Raw genomic sequence first — 19967 nt, 5'->3', positions numbered from 1 at the left:
GTCAAATTTCACCATCTGCCATGGTGGGATTTGAAACTGGGACCCCAGAGCATGACCCTGGTGTCTGCATTACTAATCCAGTGACAATACCACCACGTCATTGTCTCCCCCACATGGGGGAGCGGAGCCCGCAGTGCCAATCGGGGCGACTGTGTCGCCCGATGGACAGAGTTGGTCATGGGGGTACGCACCATGCTTTTCACCCCATCGGGCATCACTCTGGCCGGCTGTCCCAGTTCGTGCCGATTATCCGAGAGTTTATCCTGCAATGAAACAGATGGGGAGAGTGTAGACAGAACCCGTGCCAAGTCAGATGGTAAGGATGTCTGGCAGGTGTGGTAGGTGAGTGGGAACGGGGATGTGAGGAGGGGACGAACCACTGGGGGGATAAAGGGGGATGGTGGGGTAGCAGGGCGAGTGTGTGTACCCCGGGAGGTGGCTGGGAGTAAGATCACAATAGAAGTGTGACGGGTGAGGGTAAATACATGAAAAGGGTGACTTATCCTGGCTGCATGAAGAAGGTCATTCCTATTCTTCTGCACTGGATCCCCGTCCTCTTATTTAGCTAGCTAGTGCTCACCATCGGTGCCATCGGCTCCCCTACGTGGTTGGTGAATTTGCCAGCTGGCCAACTGCCCATGCGAGGATAGAGGATGTCACGCTTCTGCTCTAACCCATTCTTGGCTGCCCTCCTCCCCCCCCCCCCCCCAATTGCACTTGGGACGGCATTTAAAAAATGCATCCCCTAATTGATGAGATCAAGTGATACTGGGGGGGGGGGGGGGGCGAATCAGAGGCAGGCAGCTACAAACATGGTGTGAAACTCATTTTATTGTCATTGTGGCTGAAGATATGGTGGTGTTTGTTGCCGCCAACGGGATTTTATCTGGTTTTCTCACTGAAACTGACACTTTGAAAAATATTGGTAAATACTGCCCTCTTTTCTGGTAGTTAGCCAGTCTTCTATTCACGTTAATATTTCACTCATAATAACATGGGCGGGATTCTCGCTGGCCAACACGTAAATCAGGAAACGTGATTGAGCGGAGAATCGGTTTTGATGCAGAAATCGCGGGTGCCAATTTCACGCCAAATCGCAATTCTCCGTCAACTTGACAGCGGCGTCAATGCATTCCAGAGTGCCTGTACAGTAAACGCCGTTGGCATATCATTAGCGCCCTGACCCGGTATTCTCTGGGGCCTCCGCAATTCTCTGCCTCCAATGGGCCGAATTCCCTTGTGACCACCTCGTGATTCCCACCAAACCACCGGAGCAACGCTTCATAGGCTTCCTCATCTAGCTTACCATCACTCCCGAGAAACAACCTTACGAGCATTTCATAGTCTTCCTCACCTGTCTCACCCTCCAAGCCTTTACTTTCTTTATTGTACTCATGATCTTCATAAATATCATCATAGTACTCATCATCAGAGTCTGTATCATCTGCAAAGGCTTCTCCTGTAAAATACAACATTGCACATAGGAATTAGGTGTCCGAGCAGGCTGCAACCAATTTCCAAGTCCTCAGCAGATTTTGCTGCAGAGGTTTTATTTAACACTCCGTGCTGTGGAACTTCAGGAGGATTGAAGAAATTTAAGATGCCATTTGGTACAGCTTTCATTACTGTTTATGAGTACTCTGACCCTTATGCTTTGGCTTCGTTTTAATGGTTTTCACTGTGACATTTTTTTCCTTTCAGTCGATCTGGCACCCTTTGCATCCCGTGATTTCTGGTTCATCAAAGAATGAGAATATGAAGCTTGTCAGGCCGTGATTCTAGCTGGTATACTTTTGTAATTACCTCATTTACAAAATACTCATTTGGCTCAAACTTAAACTCCAGAGTGAAGTTCATTGGCTGTTCAAACTCTGAACATTTAAAATTCAATCTTGTAGATACTTTAATATAGGGCTGGTTTAGCTCAGTGGGCTAGGCAGCTGGTTTGAGATGCAGAACAAGGCCAGCAGCGTGGGTTGAATTCCCGTACCAGCTGAGAAGTCTGAATTCACCCTCTGTGTACCCAAACAGATGCCGGAATGGGCGACTAGGGGCTTTTCAGAGTAACTGACAATAAAGGTCATTTATAGGCTCATCATGCTTCTGTATTATACCACTGAGTAAATACACCTTCTTGAAGACTGTTAACCAGAATTCCTTTTGGCTTTTCCATCTCTTCATCTGATTTGTCGTCCTCCACCTGGACTTTCACTTGTTTCTCATCAAATACCTAAACCAGCATGTTCCATTGAGAGTCACAGTAATCGTCTGGTCACTCGCTGTCTGGAGCATACAGCCGCTCAACTAAGTTCACGGCCCCATAGGCATACTCTCCTATGATGGACTTGCTTTTCATGTCCACAATGGAAAATGGTAACGTGTATGTTGTGTCGTGGACGCATATTTAGAGTTCACATTCACCCAGCGTCTCATTCTCCTTCCCACCGTAGTGTATCGGCAGTCTCGGTTGATTGACAACTTTCGGCTTAACATGCAGCCCGTGCAAATCGGAGAGACTGAGGAGGTTGGTCCTCGTTCCCATGTCGAGTTCGCATTTTATCAATGTATCGTTCATCAACACTAGAGTTGTCCATCTGCTTTCGATCGCACCAGGTTTGTCACGACTATTCAGAAAGACTTCTTCACTTTTTATGGTTGGATTCATCGTGTCCCTGGTTGAAATGAGATCAATGAAGAACTGTTATTCCGGGGTATCTCAATACCTGCGTTGACTGATCTGATTTGGTCCACTGTAGGACATGAAAAGTTTTATTTCACAAAATTATTTGTGCGGCCACACCTGGAGCATACTTTTCCATATGCTGGACATTGCCATGGCCCATGTTGATTGCCACATTTCTGGCATAGGATGGCAGATCCAGTCGGCTGTTTAAAATGGCCGCCCGCACTGAGACTACATTTTATATTGAACTACGTCACCGTGCTGATGGCGTTGGGTTCTTCCTCCACGTTGGTGCCAAAATGTTTCAAGCTGAATGTACTGATCTGCCGTGCAGCCATCTCACTCGCATGGCAAATCTTAATCGTGTTTTCCAATTTCAGGTCTTCTTCCCATAACAATCTCTCACGGAGCTTATCATTTGATATGCTAAATACTATTTGGCTGCAGATCATCGATGATTTTAGATTACTGAAATTGCAGGACTGGGCCTTCAGCCACAAGTCTGTTACAAAACTATCAAAAGATTTGACACGTTTCTATGTACGCGTACAAAAAATGTATCTTTCAAATGATTCATTTTTTTTCCGAGAGCAATGCCGAGCGAAGCACTTTATCACCTCTTTGTAGCTCTTGCTTTCCTCTTCACTATCAAAAGCGAAGGCATTGTAAATTTTGATTGCCTGTGGAACTGCCACCATGAGCAGCAACGCAATGCGCCTCGCGTCAGGCTGTGCCTGCAGGCCAAGGGCTGAGACAGAGTATAAACTATTGCTTAAAAATGCACAGTTTTCACCTACGTTACCCAAGACTTGAAGCCTTTAAACCTTCAATCTCAAACTTCGCCGTTGTTTGTTGCGTTGAGTCGCCAATGGTCGTAGTTCACCAGGTCTGTGGACGATTCTTCTCTTTTTTGTTCTTCGGTTGGTTTCGCTTCATCTTTTATGCTGTTACGTTTAAATGTTCAACACTCTTGGTACCATGTTGTGTTCTGCGACCTTGCTGTTGTAATGATGCACACAGAACATCTGGTGTCTTAATTAGAATGATGATTTATTGATTAATACATGGAAAGATAACAAACAGAATGCTATACAGACTATGTTACAATTTGAGTTCCATGAACTCTCCTGGAACTACCCTGTGTGTGACTGTCCTGTTGTGCATCTCACTACCAACTGCTGAGTGTCTCACATAACATGGCCGATGTCTGACGCCACCAGCTGGCAGGAGGCCGCATTACTAAGTATGCACAAAACCATTCACAGGCATATCACCACAGGTATGACAAAGGGCCCAGGCAAGCATGGGAGGCCGTATACATGTGCGCCAGGGCCAACACGCACGGGACTCTCTGATTACCTCCATGTTCACCGACTGGGGGGGGGGACTGGCCAGGGACAAGGACACCGCTATCCACCTCCCAGCCCTCCACCACCCAGCCAGCCCCCCGCAACACCCTCCATGATACATATCTACTGCACGACAGGGTGTGGGCCCAAGGTTGGCAGTAACACCAGATATGGTCCATGGGATGGAGGATAATAACAACACGCTCTGTGGTGAGCTCTGGTGCTCTGCATCGTATGACAACGTCTGACTCCTGCCCACGGTAGCACTATCCACCATCTACCATTAGATCCCTGGGGTGACGGCGGTGGGGACGGTGGGGGGTGAGGGTGGGTAGGCCAGGTCACCCACAATGTCTGCCCATTATACTTTACACCCCCCTGTGCCTCCCCTCTGGTCAGACCAGACAAGCCCATCCCTCAGACCCATCTGACAGAGCACTGAAGCAAGTTGTAACAGTATTAACAGGTGTCCAATGTTAACAAATATGGACAGGTAGGTGCCCTAGCCTCTATAACTAAATTCTGCCCTGCACCCTGGGTCAGAATTTAGTTATAGAGGCTAGGGCAACTTGACTGGTGTATAACTTTCTGGCCTTACGGGCCTTAACGCTATATCTATGTGGAACCCCAGATAGTACATCAGGAATGGAGGCGACCTGCTGCGTATCCTGCCCTGCGACCTGGGTCCCTGATGGTGGCCGTCTTCTGGGACAACTGGGCCTGGATAGGCCCAGCCGCTGCTCGGGTGTTCCAGGTGGCCTGATGCTGCCCTGTTCTGCCCGCTGCCCACCAGATGCACCAGGGACAGGATGGGGGGGGACATCCTGCAGTGATGCCCTAGAGTTGAGATGATTGACCTCCAACCACCACAACCATCTTCCTTTATGCCATGTATGACTTCAACCAGCAGAGAGTTTTCCCCCGATTCCCATTAGCTAGGGGTCCTTGAGGTAAGTACCTATTTACAGAGAGTGAGATAAAGCCTACCATACCCCACGACTTCCGATCCCAAAACTGGTAAAGAAAATGCACGCTGAGCCCCAGAATTTGCGTGCTCACAGATGTGACCTGTATAAGAAGGACGGGTTGCATCTAAACCGGAGAGGCATAAATATCCTGGCCGCGAGGTTTGCTAGTGTCACACGGGAGGGTTTAAACTAGTATGGCAGGGGGGTGGGCACGGGAGCAATAGGTCAGAAGGTGAGAGCATTGAGGGAGAACTAGGGAATAGGGACAGTGTGGCTCTGAGGCAGAGCAGACAGGGAGAAGTTGCTGAACACAGCGGGTCTGGTGGCCTAAAGTGCATATGTTTTAATGCAAGGAGCATTACGGGTAAGGCAGATGAACTTAGAGCTTGGATTAGTACTTGGAACTATGATGTTGTTGCCATTACAGAGACCTGGTTGAGGGAAGGGCAGGATTGGCAGCTAAACGTTCCAGGATTTAGATGTTTCAGGCGGGATAGAGGGGGATGTAAAAGGGGAGGTGGAGTTGCGCTACTTGTTCGGGAGAATATCACAGCTGTACTGCGAGAGGACACCTCAGAGGGCAGTGAGGCTATATGGGTAGAGATCAGGAATAAGAAGGGTGCAGTCACAATGTTGGGGGTATACTACAGGCCTCCCAACAGCCAGCGGGAGATAGAGGAGCAGATAGGTAGACAGATTTTGGAAAAGAGTAAAAACAACAGGGTTGTGGTAATGGGAGACTTCAACTTCCCCAATATTGACTGGGACTCATTTAGTGCCAGGGGCTTAGACGGGGCGGAGTTTGTAAGGAGCATCCAGGAGGGCTTCTTAAAACAATATGTAGACAGTCCAACTAGGGAAGGGGCGGTACTGGACCTGGTATTGGGGAATGAGCCCGGCCAGGTGGTAGATGTTTCAGTAGGGGAGCATTTCGGTAACAGTGACCACAATTCAGTAAGTTTTAAAGTACTGGTGGACAAGGATAAGAGTGGTCCGAGGATGAATGTGCTAAATTGGGGGAAGGCTAATTATAACAATATTAGGCGGGAACTGAAGAACATAGATTGGGGGCGGATGTTTGAGGGCAAATCAACATCTGACATGTGGGAGGCTTTCAAGTGGCAGTTGAAAGGAATACAGGACCGGCATGTTCCTGTGAGGAAGAAAGATAAATACGGCAATTTTCGGGAACCTTGGATGACGAGTGATATTGTAGGCCTCGTCAAAAAGAAAAAGGAGGCATTTGTCAGGGCTAAAAGGCTGGGAACAGACGAAGCCTGCGTGGAATATAAGGAAAGTAGGAAGGAACTTAAGCAAGGAGTCAGGAGGGCTAGAAGGGGTCACGAAAAGTAATTGGCAAATAGGGTTAAGGAAAATCCCAAGGCTTTTTACACGTACATAAAAAGCAAGAGGGTAGCCAGGGAAAGGGTTGGCCCACTGAAGGATAGACAAGGGAATCTATGTGTGGAGCCAGAGGAAATGGGTGAGGTACTAAATGAATACTTTGCATCAGTATTAACCATAGAGAAGGAATTGGTAGATGTTGAGTCTGGAGAAGGGGGTGTAGATAGCCTGGGTCACATTGTGATCCAAAAAGACAAGGTGTTGGGTGTCTTAAAATATATTAAGGTAGATAAGTCCCCAGGGCCTGATGGAATCTACCCCAGAATACTGAAGGAGGCTGGAGAGGAAATTGCTGAGGCCTTGACAGAAATCTTTGGATCCTCGCTGTCTTCAGGGGAAGTCCCGGAGGACTGGAGAATAGCCAATGTTGTTCCTCTGTTTAAGAAGGGTAGCAAGGATAATCCCGGGAACTACAGGCCGGTGAGCCTTACTTCAGCGGTAGGGAAATTACTGGAGAGAAGTCTTCGAGACAGGATCTACTCCCATTTGGAAGCAAATGGACGTATTAGTGAGAGGCAGCACGGTTTTGTGAAGGGGAGGTCGTGTCTCACTAACTTGATAGAGTTTTTCGAGGAGGTCACTAAGATGATGGATGCAGGTAGGGCAGTAGATGTTGTCTATATGGACTTCAGTAAGGCCTTTGACAAGGTCCCTCATGGTAGACTAGTACAAAAGGTGAAGTCACACGGGATCAGGGGTGAGCTGGCAAGGTGGATACAGAACTGGCTAGGCCATAGAAGGCAGAGAGTAGCAATGGAGGGATGCTTTTCTAATTGGAGGGCTGTGACCAGTGGTGTTCCACAGGGATCAGTGCTGGGACCTTTGCTCTTTGTAGTATATATAAATGATTTGGAGGAAAATGTAACTGGTCTGATTAGTACGTTTGCAGACGACACAAAGGTTGGTGGAATTGCGGATAGCGAGAAGGACTGTCGGAGGATACAGCAGGATTTAGATTGTCTGGAGACTTGGGCGGAGAGATGGCAGATGGAGTTTAATCCGGACAAATGTGAGGTAATGCATTTTGGAAGGTCTAATGCAGGTAGGGAATATACAGTGAATGGTAGAACCCTCAAGAGTATTGAAAGTCAAAGAGATCTAGGAGTACAGGTCCACAGGTCATTGAAAGGGGCAACACAGGTGGAGTAGGTAGTCAAGAAGGCATACGGCATGCTTGCCTTCATTGGCCGGGGCATTGAGTATAAGAATTGGCAAGTCATGTTGCAGCTGTATAGAACCTTAGTTAGGCCACACTTGGAGTATAGTGTTCAATTCTGGTCGCCACGCTACCAGAAGGATGTGGAGGCTTTAGAGAGGGTGCAGAAGAGATTTACCAGAATGTTGCCTGGTATGGAGGGCATTAGCTATGAGGAGCGATTGAATAAACTCGGTTTGTTCTCACTGGAACGAAGGAGGTTGAGGGGAGACCTGATAGAGGTATACAAAATTATGAGGGGCATGGACAGAGTGGATAGTCAGAGGCTTTTCCCCAGGGTAGAGGGGTCAATTACTAGGGGGCATAGGTTTAAGGTGAGAGGGGCAAGGTTTAGAGTAGATGTACGAGGCAAGTTTTTTACGCAGAGCGTAGTGGGTGCCTGGAACTCGCTACCGGAGGAGGTAGTGGAAGCAGAGACGATAGGGACATTTAAGGGGCATCTTGACAAATATATGAATAGGATGAGAATAGAAGGATACGGACCCAGGAAGTGTAGAAGATTGTAGTTTAGTCGGGCAGCATGGTCGGCACGGGCTTGGAGGGCCGAAGGGCCTGTTCCTGTGCTGTACATTTCTTTGTTCTTTGACCCGATTGGCCAAACGTGCCACGTGACCCTCCAAGACTTCGGCCCTTAAAGGGCACAATACCACAGTGGGCCGACTCCAGAGCTAAACATGGCCAGTGAAAGGAGGTGGACTCCTGGCAGCAAACCAGGGAATTAGTGCTCCAGAATACTTCCACCCACCACTTGCCATCCCCACCCAGCTGGCAATTCAGTAAAATGGCCATATTTGCAGATTCATCTCCACAACAGCAGCCTTGCAGCTGTGGCCATTTTTACGTACAACGCTTTTAAACTCATTTTAAAGTACCTATACCTTGAGGCTCTCTCCTTTATCTGCATTGGCAGATTACCACTCTTGAAATGCTGGAGAGCTTCCTACAGCATCAGGAGCCTGTTTGTTGTCCTAAATTAGATGGCGACGTTCTTTGTGCATTCTTTGAAAAATTACATTGGGTGACTATTTTTGACAGAGCGTTGAGTCGAGATCTGTATTTGATCCCAATGTCGGGTTCTGACCCCAAAACAAAAATTCTGCCCCAGGTGATGGTTCTTTTGCTATTTTAATTACACAAAACATTGTATAGAGGACAGGTATTAAGAATAACTAGAATATAGATGATTATAACTAATATGTTTTTATGTAAGAATTGTTACACCCCATATTATTCAATAAAGTGCAGAAATTCATCGGTGACCACTTTCGGAAGCAAATGCATGACTTTAAATCTCATCTAAATAATCTAGGTAAACTGCTGACTCCTGTCACACCCCATTGGCCAGCTTGTCTTGATGCAGGATGTTACTTCAGGCTCCCTCCCCCCTTATCAGCAACAGCCCTAAGGTAATTTCCACTGTGGTGAAAAGATTGAGCTGATCTTCGCTGGTAGTGGCTGTTGGGGGTACTGCAGAGCCAGGCGCAACATTGGTGGCCAGTTCCTAGGCCAGATCAACAACAAGAAAACAGGGAACCAATATTCCAGCTCGACCCAGGCAGCCTTATTTCTCAGAGGGGTCCTAAAATAGGCTCTTGGCTGCTCATCAGCAAATGCAAGGACCTAACACCCATTTTGGGCAGCTGCACTGATACCTGAATATTGGCCTTTTTTTCTTTATTCACTCATGGAATGTGGGCTTCGCTGGCTGGGCCAGCATATGTTGCCCGTCCCTGAAACATTTAAGAGTCAACCACATTGCTGTGCATCTAGAGTCACATATAGGCCAGACCAGGTAAGGATGACAGATTTCCTTCCCTAAAGGACATTAATGAACCAGATGGGTTTTCACAACAATCGACAATGGTTTCATTCCAGATTTAATTCCAGATTCAAATTCAAATTCCATCTTCCCTGGTGGGATTCGAACCCGGGTCCCAGAGCATTGTCCTGGGTCTCTGGATTATTAGTCCAGTGACAATACCGCAACGCCACTGCCTCCCCTTCTCTGAGGTCAATGTGGTGTTGAACACTTTTTCTTGGCGCACAGGGACATAGCTCTGCAAAATTGAAACTCCTTCCACAAGGTTCACTCCCTCCATTACCAATGAACAGTGGCAGCCATGTGTACCATCTACAAGGTGCACTGCAGTAACTCACCAAGGTTCCTTAGACAATATTTTGCAAACCCATGGCCTCTACTATCCATAATGACAAGGACAGCAGATACATGGGAATACCCCACGCTCACAGACTTCATCAGAAACAAGAAAGGTATTTATTAATAAGAAAAACTGCACAGAAGCCAGCAGCCCATCGGCTGCCCCAGTCCCCAGTATGTCTTCTAAATGTGTTCTGCCTAAGAGAGGACTCCACTCCCTGGGATGATTACCCACTCTTGGTCCCAATCGGTCCGTCAAACCAGGTGAATCCGATTCTGCTGTGTTATCCTTAAAGGGACAACCACCGCAAATAACCACAACCAGCACCTGAAGATTCCCCTTTAAGCAGCTCACTATCATAACTTTAGAGAGGCTGCAGAAGAGATTTACCAAGATGTTGCCTGGTATGGAGGGCATTAGTTATGAGGAGAGGTTAAATAAACTTTTTTTTTTCTCACTGGAACGAAAGAGGTTGAGGGGTGACCTGATAGAGGTCTACAAAACTATGGGGGGCATAGACAGAGTGGATAGTCAGAGATTTTTTCCCAGGGTAGAGGGGTCAATTACTAGGAGGCATAGGTTTAAGGCGCGAGGGGCAAGGTTTAGATGAGATGTACGAGGCAGGTTTTTTACACAGAGGGTAGTGGGTGCCTGGAACTCGCTGCCGGAGGAGGTGGTGGAAGCAGGGACGATAGTGACATTTAAGGGGCATCTTGACAAATTCATGAATAGGATGGGAATAGAAGGATATGGACCCCGGAAGTGTAGAAGATTTTAGTTTAGACGGGCAGCATGGTCGGCGCAGGCTTGGAGGGCCGAAAAGCCTGTTCCTGTGCTGTTACTTTCTTTGTTCTTTGTAACTTGGAAATATATTGCCGTTCCTTCACTGTCGTGAAGTCATTAACAGCACTGTGGGTGTATGTACATCACTTGGAGAGCATAGTTCAAAAAGGCAGCTCACCACCACCTTCTCAAGGGCAATTGGGGATGGGCAATCAATGCTGGCCTAGACAGCGATAGTCACATCTCCTGCTTGAATAAAAGAAAATGGTCACATTAACCTTGTTTAACATTCAACTAATTAGCACAAAGATGTCCAATTTTTATCCAAGTGGCTTTCAGACAAAAAACCTCCGAGGTTGAATAAACTTGGTTTGTTCTCACTGGAACGACGGAGGTTGAGGGGCGACCTGATAGAGGTCTACAAAATTATGAGGGGCATAGACAGAGTGGATAGTCAGAGACTTTTTCCCAAGGTAGAGAGGTCAATTACTAGGGGGGATAGGTTTAAGGTGCAAGGGGCAAGATTTAGAGGAGATGTACGAGGCAAGTTTTTTACACAGAGGGTAGTGGGTGCCTGGAACTCGCTGCAGGAGGAGGTGGTGGAAGCAGGGACGATAGTGACGTTTAAGGAGCATCTCGACAAATACATGAATAGGATGGGAATAGAGGGATACGGACCCAGGAAGTGTAGAATAATTTCGTTTAGATGGGCAGCATGTTCGGCGCAGGCTTGGAGGGCCGAAGGGCCTGTTCCTGTGCTGTACTTTTCTTTGTTCTGTTCCTTGTATTTCCATTGTTACTCTAAAATATTGAATATTTCCTTTATATAAAAAAGCTAAGCGATTATTCAAGGACGTATTAAATGTTCTCAATACAGGGCGGCATGTGGTGCAGTGGTTAGCACTGGGATTACGGCGCTAAGGACCCAGGTTTGAACACCGGCCCTGGATCACTGTTCGTGTGGAGTTTTCACATTCTCTTCATGTCTGTGTGGGTTTCACCCCCACAACCCAAAGATGTGCAGGTTAGGTGGATTGGCAATGCTAAATTGCCCCTTAATTGGAAAAAAAATTATTAGGTACTCTCAATTTATATTTTAAAAATGTTCTCAATACTTTGAGATTTTAGTTCAATGTTTAACATTGATGTTCCAGATTACTTAGCCCTATCTGAGTCAATAGACAGGAATTTGTGGTGGTAAAAAATACGTTCCGCTATAAATGTTAAGAAAATTATATTCTACATTTTCATGCAGTCTACATGCATTATATTCAACATGCAGTCTTGAAATTTATATTGCTCCTTCGAATAATAAAACAAATTAGGATGAATGAAACTTTTGGATTCAGCAGAAATCCTCCCTTTATTGTCCTCTCTCTAATCCTCTGGTACTGATACCCGGTAGAATTTTGGCAAAATATGTCAGTGTCAGGTTCAGATAGAAAACGGGTCTGTATCTCTCCAGGTGCGTAGCTGAGTTTTCAGACCAATTTACGGGCACTCAGAACATAGAAATTCTGGGGATGTGATTTGCGCCATTACTCTTATGGGGCGGGACGTGATAGAGCTGGCATTACTGGCTCCATAGAGATCAGGGCGCCATCTATAAAAGGCATTCCGATCTGCACTGCAAATAAACCCCCCCCCCCCAACAATTATTGGGTTGAATCCTTCACCACTGCACAAGTATCTAATACCAGGCTGGCACGTCCCGATTGACACTGGCAGGGTGGCACTGCCTCCGTGCCCGGAGCAGTGCCGGGGGCATGTCCCTTTCCCCCCAATGACAATACTTATGTTGACGCCCCGTCCAGATTCCATTCTACTGATTCCTGGTTTGATATAGCTGTTGTAAACCTTGCAGATGTGACTTCACAATCAATAAGATATGAATATTCAGTGAGGGGAGATCATGTCATTGGGAATCCCTTTAATGAGATTGAAATTCATTAAAATGTAATGAAATGGGGTTCCCGCCCAGAAGGTCACTTCACCAGCGAGAGGTGGGGAAAATCGGGAAATAAGGGGCGGGATTCTCCGATCCCTGGCCAGGTCAGTGAATCGCCAGGCGGGGGGGGGGAGCGGTCACCGGAGAATCGGCGCCATTGGCGCCGGCGCGGTTGGCCGAGTGCCTGCCGAGTTAGGCTGAGCCCCGCCGGCGGCGTTCACATGTGGTCCTACCTGGCGGGACCTCGCTATTCATGTTGCGGTGGGCGGCCTGGTGGGGGGGCGAGAGTGGATCTGACCCCGGGGGGTGGCCTCCACAGGGGCCTGGCCCGTGATCGGGGCCTACCGATCAGCGGGCGGGCTTCTCCTGGTGGGGGCCTATGCTCCTCTGCGCCGGACCCCAGTCGATCTCCACCATGTTACGTCGAGGCCGGCTCGGAGAAGGCAACCAGTGCACATGCGCGAATTCGCGCCGGTCGTAGCGCGCATGCGCAGACCCGCGCCGCCCGTTCTGACGGCGGTATCGGCATCTGGAGCAGCGTGATGCATTCCCGTGCCGTGCTGGCCCCCTGTGCGGCGCAGGATCGCTGCTCCTAGGGGCCCGTTGACGCCGTCGTAAAACGCGATGGCGTTTACGTGCAATTAGCCTCAGGATCAGAGAATTCCGCCCAAGATCTCGCCAGTGATAATTTAGTTTACCAACTCTCCCGGGATTTTGGACCTGTGTCGTCGTTTAGACTGACGGCAAATTTGGACTAAAAGTTACCCCCATTGGTTCGATTTTTTACACTGCACAGTGCTGGCTGAGGTGAGAAAACCAACTCACAGCTCTCCAGATGCACAGCTGTGTTTTCTCTACAGATTTTATGGCACTCCAGCAAGAATTTTGTTTTTCAATTCCACAAGATCTTGCGCCCACATCACTGTTTGCACTCCCAATGCAAAATCACCCTCCCCCCCTCCCTGTCCCCCGTCCGTCCGTCTGAGCAGACGTTTCCTTCAACTAAATATTGGGAAGACTGAAAATTACCTTAGGCTACTGCCGCAAACTCTCTTTCTAACCACAGCGTCTTCCCCACTCTCTAGTAATTGTCTGAAGCTGAATCAGACATTGTGCAACATTGGTGTCATATTTGACCTCAAGATCAGCTTTCGACCACATATCCACACCATAACCAAGATCATCCATTCCCTCCTCTACAACATTCCTCAGTTCTGCCCTGTCTCAGCTTATATTCTGCTGCTGCTGATGCTTGCCTCTTGCACAACAGCACCTAGAGTTCCTCAGGAAACTAATGAAATTCGGCATGTCCATATTGACTCTTACCAATTTTTACAGATGCACAATAGAAAACATCCTATCTGGCTGCATCAGCCTGGCATGGCAACTGCTCGGCCCAAGGCGGTAAGAAATTACAGGGAGTCGTGAACACAGCCCAGTCCATCACGCAAACCCACCTCCCATCCATTGACTCTGATGCCTTCCGCTGCCTGGGGAAAGCGGGCAGCATAATCAAAGACCCCTCCCACCCGGGTTATTCTCTCTTCCAATCTCTTCCATCGGGCAGAAGATGCAAAAGTCTGAGAACATGCACTAACAGGCTCAAAAACAGTTTCTTCCCCGCTGTTACCAGACTCCTGAATGACCCTCTTATGGACTGAACTGATCTCTCCACACATCTTCTTTCCTGTGTAACACTGCACTCCGTACACTTCAACTGATGTCTATATTTATGTATTTACATTGCGTATTTATCGTATGTCCTATGGTTTTCATGTATGGAACAATCTGCTTGGACTGTACACAGAACAATACTTTTCACTGGATTTGGCTTATAATAATATAATACAATAAATATAAATCCAAATCTAGACTGACTATTCCATCACTCTCCTGATCAGCCTGCCATCTTCCACAATCCAGAAACTGAACTCATCCAAAACTCTGCTGCCCATATCACTACTTACACCAAGATCCATTTACCATCATCCCAGTACTCAGTAACTTGCCTCATTGTCTGGCAATGAGTTAATTTTAATATTCTCCTCCTTTTTTCAAATGTAGTATCAACACTTATCTATGTAACGTCCACCAGCCCTCCAACCATTCAAATTCTCTGTGTTTCTCCAATTGTGGCCTTTTGTGCATCCCTGATTTTAATATTTCGACCATTGGTGGCCTTGCTTTCAGTTGCCTTGATGCGGCAGCCTTGCCTGTCCTTTGCAAATTAGTGATTCATTATTCCTACTGAATGGATATCCAGCTTTCTGTCAGCTGGAGTGGTTAGGTGGAAAATGGCATCAAATCAGTATTACATTCATGTTAATGTCACTATCTGTCGGCTGTGCATACCTCTGCACACAATTCTGTGCTAATCCCCTTACCAAAATGCTATCCAGTGTGGTATGTGTGTGCACACAGTTCTGATGCCACCTAAACAGTGCCCAAAGCTCTGAAGGTGTGGGTGCTATGGAGCCAGAATTTGTGCACAACCCTTGTCGAACACACCACCCTTATCCCCACTAATCTTCCCACCTCTTTGAGTTCCTCACTTCCCCTGCTTGATTTAAAGGTCTGTCTCTATTAAAGATCCATGGATCAAAAATGATCATGACAAAATAAAAGAAATAGGAATTGAGGGAATCAACAGGAATGGCTCTTACACTACATGAATATAAGATGTTGTTTGTTAATGAATACATTTGTAACAAAGCAGAATCATAGACTTGTATATCATCACTGTAGGTGTGTGCTATTTCATTACCATACCTTTTGTCATAAATGTTACACAACTTAAAGTTTGTTCATAAAATAAGAAGAAATAAAACTGTAACATGTGGATAATGTGAATAATTTGGATTGTGGTCTCATGAAAAGCATAATCAAGTATCGGAAAGGGTGCAAGAGCATTAAACTGTTAGTTAAGGTTATGGGGGTTGGTGAATCAGATGAGGCATATAGTGATTTCTTCACCATTACTAACATAATCTCGTCTCTCTTGCACGAAAAGGTCGCACATAACCAAAATTAGCAAGACTTAATTGGCAAGGGACAATCAAGGATGCACAATGCTTTCTCTCATTGGAGGGGCCATGACTGAAAACGTGTGCAGTAGAAAACTCAGCACTTCTACAAACACAGACCATAGAGAGGAGAAATCAATCAGCAAGGAATTTTAGTAGTTAGACCATAAGACAGGAGCAGAATTAAGCCATTCGGCCCATCGAGTCTGCTCCATCATTCAATCATGGCTAATGTGTTTCTCATCCCCATTGTCCTGCCTTCTCCCCATAACCCCTAATCCCCCTATTAATCAAGGACCTAGTTGGTCGTATCCTTAAATAGTGCTTGTCGGAATTCATTCCTCCCACTGAATTCATGTCCAGCTTTCTGTTAGCTGGAGTGGTTAGTTTGTAAATGGCACTACTGGCCTCAAATCAGTGTTACACTCTGATTAACGTCTCTGATTAACGTCACTATCTGCCGGCTGTGCATACCTCTGCACACAATCTTAATACCAGTGCTAATCCTCTTACCAAAGTGCTGTCCAGTGTGGCATGTGCGTGCAAACAGTGCAGATGCCATTTTGCAACCTAAACATTGCCCACAGCTCTGAAAATGTGGGTGCTATGCAGTCAAAACATATGGCATAAGAATCCAAGTTATAAGAAGAGGCTGCAGGAGCTGAGAATGTTTATATCGATTGACATAAAAATTAGAATACAGAAACAGTCCATACAGTCAAATCAGTTTTGTCTTGCAGGTTACCCCCACATGAATATGGGAGTCCTAATCTCATGTTCTCAACCTGTTTGCATTTCAATTTCCTTCAATCACCTATCCAACTACTCTTAAATGGTTTCTACTTAAAATCACCTGTTATTACTTAGAATCAAATATCCTCAAAGTACACCTCAACATATAATTGATCTTACTGATAGAACCACACATTAATTAGATACTCACAATGAAGGTTTCACAGTTAAATTCACATCGTTCTCCTTTTCGAACTGTGCTAATTGCATCAAGATTTCACTTACCAGTGTGTTGTTCCTACTGCAATGTTACAATCTTGTTAGGGGCCATTAACATTTAAATAGAAATCCGAATACCCAGCAATTAACTATCACAACTATACCACAAGATTTCACATTTAAAACAAAAAAAACATTATTGAATACAGAAATAAATTAAACAAAGCAAGCACCACTGACTTAACACTACAGTTTATTAAGATTTATGCTATAAACATAATTCTACTTGTTACTTTTCCCCCAAGTGTTCCCTTATCGTACAAAAGCTTGACGGTTCATTGACTTCTTTGGGGATCTAAAGGTATGCCACAATGCTCTAAAATTAATTTTAATTCTCCTCGGTATTCCAGCATTCTGCATGGTGAAATATTTATGGGGCCCTTCAATTAGCTTTTGGCTAAGCAACCCTCCAACATTTCCTTAAAGACCTCAGAACTGTGGATTCCTGAGGTCCTTGGCTGGGCTGCCAGCAGATATCCAACTGTTTTCCAAACTATCTTTGATTTCTGCTTTTTGCCACAAGTCTATGTAAGGGCCACCCCGGATTTCTGCCTTTAGCTTCAAAATAGGCAAATATTCCAGCTTCTTACCCCCTCACGAATTACAAACTGATTTTAACCCACCCCCCCTCCTTCATTTTGCACGGTGAATTATAAAGTTTATATTTTATTCTGTTTAAGATGCAGGCCTAGCTAACTGTTATAACCCAAAAGAATTATGAGGTAGAAGCAATTAGCCTCCCATGAACCTCATTGAGTAGGAGATCCCCCACTGAGAGGTGGGGAGCCATTGTGACTCTAATAACCTGTAATATAGAGGTTGGCCAGGTTTGGAGCCAACACCTCAGACCCAAATGGGATCTGAAGAATATTGTATATACTATTACTTTGTAATAAAGCTAGTTTCTCTTATCCACTTGCCGCAGACTCATCTGTGGTCACTAAACTGGCGATAAGAATTAAAGTGGAGCTACTGTCGACGTGGCTGACCATCGGATGAATAACCACCTCCGCTGCACTACAAGACTAAGGTTAGAATTTATTTTTCCACCACATCTACAGGTTTCCCTTTATATTCCTTGAATGTTAACTCATGAAAAAAAACATAATAAATTAGGTAAAGATGATTTCCCTTTCACAAAACCTTGTTCATGCTGCCTGATTGCAGTCTGATTTTCTAAGTATTCTGCTACAACCTCCTCAGATGTCGTGAGATGTTATAAAATTACCAGAAGTACCCAATTTCTTATTACCCATATGTACTTTCAAAAGCAACTTAAAAGACCAGCACTAAGACTGCCATTTTCTGACACAATATCGCCCAACTTCACCCATGCATCAACTCATCTGCTACAAAAACCCTCATTGATGCCTTGATCGCCTCTCAACTTGACTTTTCTTTGCACTCCTGTCTGGTCTCTCACTTTCTATCCTCTGTAAACTTGAGGTCATTCAAAACTCTGCTGCCCACGTCTTAACTCAGAGCAAGCTCCTATCTATTCTCACTGCTGTGCTCACTGAGCCTGAGCCATATTGGTTCCCAGCCAAGCAACATCTTGATTTTGAAATTCTCTTCCTTGTTCTCAATACCTTCATGTCCTCATCCCTCCCTATCTCTGTAATCGCCTCCAGCTTCACAACCCTCCAAGTTATCTTTGCTCATCTAATGTTATGCTCTTGTGCATCCTTGGTTTTAAGTGCTCTACCACTGACAGCCTTACCTCTGGATTTCTCTCCCTACACCACTCTGCCAATCTCCCCCACTATCTTACCTTAAAGTGGCCCTTAATACCTACTTCTTTGACCAAGCTTTTGATCATCTGACCTAGTAATTCCTCATGTGGTTCTGTGTCATTTTTTATATGATGCTCCTTGGGATGCTTTAGTACATTAAAGGTGCTTTTGAAACATGTTTTTATTGCTGGTGTTAGAATTAAGAAAGCACCCTGCGGAACTCTATTTATCTTCCACACAAAACCTTTACAACTGATTCCAAATAGTCGGTCAGTGAAATTTTACTTTCAATTTTTAACTGATTTTTCAATGCAGCCCATTAGTTTGCATTAATTCCATAACCGTTTTTTTTAGAAAGTGTCACATGCAGAAGTTTTCAACTGTATTTTTAAACAATCCAACATAAACTAAATTCGCCAAACAGCCCTTAACTATTAATTTGGTTGTCTCCTAAAGAAATTCTTGTAGATTTATGAGACATCAGGTACTGCTTTTAAATCTTTGCCAAATGGTCTTCTGAGGTTAAGTATTCCTCTAGTGAGGATGTTTGCTATTTCTAGTAAAAACATATAAGCACATTCCAAAAGAACCCATTTAATTTTGCTATTGGGATTACATTTGCTTTCTATCAATCCTCAGGTGCAGTATCGTATTTATGGTGACCGTCAATTTATCCCAAAAACATTCACAAGTATCATGTTGGAAAGGCTCCAATCATTTAAACTCAGCAGGGTTTAGCCACAGTGAAACCCACGCTAAAGAGGTCTGTAGCAGGTTTGACTGGGAGCTCAACAGGCCAATTTCTGACAAGACGGCTGAACAAGGATTCAAAGACAATTTTTTGGCTTTCTATCCAGGTACAAATGAGGACATTCTACAGAAGTTTGGAGTAAAGACAATCAGAGAAGAGAATTTTCTACTTCCAAGCAGAGTCAATCTGCAAATATTGAATAGATTGTACATCACAGAAAACTGTTTTGTTTGCAATAAACAATCATCCTGCACCAATTGTCAGTCGGTGTTATTGGGCAGGGTGTGGGCAAATGTTCCAGTAGGCATTTCCTTTATTCACCAGATGTTATGAAAGAAGATCAAGCAAGTGAAAAGTGAGTGACAATCCAATCATTTCCCACATCGGACCATTCCTGGGGTGGAATCTTCCAAAATGTACTCTGATGAGAAAACCGGCAAGCAGCTCCAAAGATTGGACAATAATTAAAGGGCTGAATTTTCTGTTCTGGAGACTTAGTCCAGTGGTAGGCATGAGAGTTGATGTGGTTACTGCTGGATGGCAGGATAGGTGAACATGCGTGATCTTCTATTTTTCGGCTCAACAATTATGCATCTGTGAGGAACTCAGAAAATCACTTGGCTTGGGCAGGCAGAAAGTTGCCCGCCCTGCTGTTACCTTAGGGATTCAAAAGTCTGATACCATATTCAAAGGGCAATCAAACATACATTCAGCTATTGCTGGCCAGGATATCTGTATTGTTCCTCTAGAATCATTGCGGCTGCAGCTCGTATCTGAGAAGTTTGTAGATGTAAGCAACCACATTCCAGGACATACAAGGGCACCACCAGCATTGCCTTTCACTCATCTCTAGATACTGGTGATATACCCATGGTCAGGCCAAAACTTACCGTTGCAGTGGTCCACATTCACCAGTCTTTTGACATTCCAGAGGCCCCG

At 45.5% G+C, this 19967-nt stretch overlaps 1 long non-coding RNA gene across 3 annotated transcripts in view; it reads left to right on the top strand.

Moving 5' to 3' along the window:
• The window catches only part of LOC140409593 (uncharacterized), a 64314-nt gene extending 45033 nt beyond the window's left edge, over positions 1–19281 (top strand). For 2 of the 3 annotated variants that reach the window (XR_011940414.1, XR_011940413.1), the window contains 2 exons: positions 17470–17574; positions 18917–19281. This is a non-coding gene — a long non-coding RNA (uncharacterized lncRNA). Of the gene's footprint in view, positions 1–2450; positions 2614–17469; positions 17575–18916 lie in introns of all 3 variants that reach the window. The other variant, XR_011940415.1, reaches the window with a different exon arrangement.
• Positions 19282–19967: the final 686 nt, after the last annotated feature.

This window comes from Scyliorhinus torazame, chromosome 3 (genome assembly GCF_047496885.1).
Source record: "Scyliorhinus torazame isolate Kashiwa2021f chromosome 3, sScyTor2.1, whole genome shotgun sequence".
NCBI classification, from domain to species: domain Eukaryota; kingdom Metazoa; phylum Chordata; class Chondrichthyes; order Carcharhiniformes; family Scyliorhinidae; genus Scyliorhinus; species Scyliorhinus torazame.
The sequence above is the reverse complement of the archived record's forward strand: the minus strand, read 5'-3'. Positions and strand labels throughout refer to the sequence as shown.